Below are 3,581 nucleotides of genomic sequence, written 5' to 3' on the forward strand. Positions count from 1 at the left end.
TTAATGTTTGATGACGAAGAAAGAATCCCTAATCATCCTTTTCTTCTTGTTCTTGTTATTTACTTTAATCAAACTAATCCTCCCTTAGTATTTGCTTTTAATGTAGTTTTCTTAATCTAAATAACATCTTATTTACAGGGGTCTCTGTGGAAACGATTCTTATTATCGCTATATTACTTGTTAATTTTAATGGAAATATCTAAAATAATTGTTACACTTGCGACAAACATCATTGCACAACTTAGCAACCTAAATCATAATATTTGTATAATTTAACCCACCCAAACAGTTGGAGCTGGACTATTTTATTTTTTTCATACAATCGAAACATAACAAAATCAATAAAAATTGCAAAGTAACTGATCTAAAAAATCGCCAACTTTATGAGCACATAAAAAAAGCAATTGCCACATTTACAAAAAGGAAAATTTAACCCCCTCAATATTGAATCCTGGTTTCGCTGGTACTTTTTATAGGAATGTGCACAAAATCGAATTCGTAAATTTACAATTTTGAACTGTGAATATTGGTTGTTGTAAAAAATTTAAAAAAACCGGAAAAAAACAAACTTCACCAAAATTAACATACAAATTTGTGGGGCCCGTCCAATCTTTCAAGGCTAACAGGGGTTTTTTATTAAATGTGTTTGTCGATGGAGTATACCTTTCTTGGTTCCTAAGGCTGTCATAGGGTTCTATTAAATGTGTCAGTCAGTTTTGATAGAGTTTGATTATCTTGATTCACAAAGAATTTTAATAGGAGTAATTCAAACCGCTATTTAAAACTTAGAAAAAAATTGCCTCCACGAATTGTTGTTGGAATCCGCATTTTGGAGTTAACAGGAGTCATTTTTGGGCCCACCATTTCAATTTGTGTAGTTATTAACTCTCATATCAGTTGTTATATGCCAGTGTCAAACTGTCAAGTTGAGAAAGTGGGTGCTGGTACTCATACTCGTACCATCGTACGCGAAGCCTATAGAACTAGCAGAATATTCCGTCTTCATCCCGAATTACAACTTTTATTAAAATGTAAAACAGGAAAGAATATTCAAAAACACAATCCAAAGTTTATTCCCTTCACCTCCGATAAATTGCTTTCCATCGAACCCCCTATTTTCATCACCAACAAAAAAATTAGTCTTTAACAGCTGCTCTGAAATCTCTTCTTCGTGTCTCTAATGTTCCTTATCTTGATCAAGTTCCTAAGCTTTTATTCTTGTCGTATTCTTAGAATTCATCATCATCTTCTGATGAAAGAATGAAGTCGGTCAAAGAGAATTCAATTCTTTCTTTCAATAAAGCTGCAGATTACGTAGTCGATTATGTTGAGTTCGATGTTCAAGTTACGAAAGATAACGTGCCGGTTATTTTTCACGATGATGAAATCATCACCGGAAAAGAAAACAGCGGTATGTATATGACGATATCTGAGAGAAAAGTTGTTGAAATTACTGTAGCTGGGTTTTTTAGTTATCAGTTATGGACCTCAAAGAGAGTTTGCTGTGAGTAAGCCTCTGTTGAGAAAAAATAAAGATGGGAGAATTTGCAAGTGGAATGTTGAAAATGATGATTCTTTGTGTACATTACAGGAAGCTTTCCAAAATGTGAATTCATCATTAGGATTCAACATTGAATTGAAATTAGATGATTACATTGTTTATCAATACGAACAACTTGTCGGTCGACTTTCCGAAATTTTGCGAGTAGTGTTGGGCTATGCAAAGGAGAGACCTGTTATTTTCTCTACGTTCCTGATGCAGCAAGGCTTCTCAGGAAGTTGTAGAACAGATATCATGTTTATTTCTTAATAGAAGGGGGGACTGAAACTTACACGGATATTAGAAGGAATTCTTTGGATGAAGTTGTAAAATTGTGTTTGGAAAATGGTTTGCAAGGGATTGTATCAGATGTTAGAGGTTTGTTGAGGAATCAAGAAGCAGTGTCTAGGATTAAGGAAGCTCTTTTTTCGATTTTGACATATGGTGAATTGAATAATGTGCGCGAGGCCGTTAATGTGCAGTATTTGATGGGTGTTGAAGGTGTGCTCGTCGAATTTGTTGGAGAGATATCAGAGGTTGTCTCTGATTTGATAAAACCTGTCAAGGAGGAGGAAGAGAGAATCATCTTCACCCAATGTAAATTTTCCTTTCTGTAAAATCTCGTTTCTGAACTGACACAACATTAAGATACCAGAGCTGGACCAATTGTGAACTGACTTGAATTTAGCCCCAAGCCACACTGAGCCAACCATGCTAGCAAAGCTTGCTTCCGTCAGACTGCTGCGCTCAATGTAGAAACCAAAAGACGCATAAATATGGCCATTTTTCACAAAAGGGTGGTACTCTTTGTTAATTACTACATGGTAATAATCTCTCATTTTTAACTGTAGTATATCTTCGAATCATTGTATGGATTCTTGATCTTGAAGCTGTGATAACCTGAAAGTTTGTGTTACAATTGTTGCTTATATAGTATCATGGAGGAACCAATTTCGGGGAAAATGCATAAGGGTAATAAAAACATGTTGATGCAAATTAATTTTATGTTTTAAAATATATATTCCCAACAACATAAAACATCATAATAAGTACAAAAATGAGTACTAACAATGTTGAGAATTAAGATCAAAATAGACACATAAATGCGTCTATCACCAAGTGTCGACCACACTTTCTGTTTCAGCAGCAATAAAAGGCCCTCACAGTGATTTCTTTTCTCTGCATCTTGGGTTGGATGGGCCCGCATCCTTTCAACACGAGTGACGGGAAACACTTTTTTAGGGGAATGATAAGTTTGTGCGGCGAGCACGTGCGACCGAACGATCTGGAGCAGGCTTCATTTCCCAACCAATCATGGGCTTTTCAGGGTTGGGAGACCCACTGAGAAAATAATATAAAACCAAAACATGAGTTTCAGATGATCGGTCGGAACAAGCTGACTTATTATTAGTATATATATATAAACAAGAGATTACTTAGTATAAACAACAACCAACAGAGAAATCAAAAGAAATATCAAAAGAACAGAAAAACCCCCCATATTTTAAAACAAAGAAAACATGAGTAAAACCCTCTCACAGATGGGGCGAGCACGTGTTGCTGAATAACCCGGCTGAGGTCCACCAAATCATAGGCTTATCAGGGTTAGGAGGCCCACAGAGGAGAAAAAAGAAAAGAAAAGGAAAACATGAGTTTTCGTTTAGGAAAAACAGATAGCCCGACGGAAAAACTACTTAGCAATATATATATAAACAAGGCCGTGTTTATATCTTATTATAAGATCATCTTATTTGCTAAATAATTTACATAAAAAATAACTATAATAAAACATGATGATAATAAATTATCCAAAACTTGTGTTCTTGGGGGTTCGACATTTAGAATTAAATTGAAACAATGCTTTTATCATAGAAATAAAGATGATATTTAGTTTCAAAATCCATTGGAAAAAAAAACATAATCACGATGAACTTCTTTTTGTAAAGATGGAAAAAAACTAAAATGATCGATGTAGTTGCAGGAAATCCTACACTACACCCCTCATATGATTTCATTGTTGATCAACTCATTTTTAGGTTTA

At 34.7% G+C, this 3,581-nt stretch overlaps 1 pseudogene; it reads left to right on the plus strand.

The window, feature by feature from the left end:
* The first annotated feature begins 1,098 nt into the window (after positions 1–1,098).
* Positions 1,099–2,452, plus strand: LOC113330444 (annotated as a pseudogene).
* Positions 2,453–3,581: the final 1,129 nt, after the last annotated feature.

Source organism: Papaver somniferum, chromosome 1, assembly GCF_003573695.1.
Source record: "Papaver somniferum cultivar HN1 chromosome 1, ASM357369v1, whole genome shotgun sequence".
Taxonomy (NCBI): Eukaryota; Viridiplantae; Streptophyta; class Magnoliopsida; order Ranunculales; family Papaveraceae; genus Papaver; species Papaver somniferum.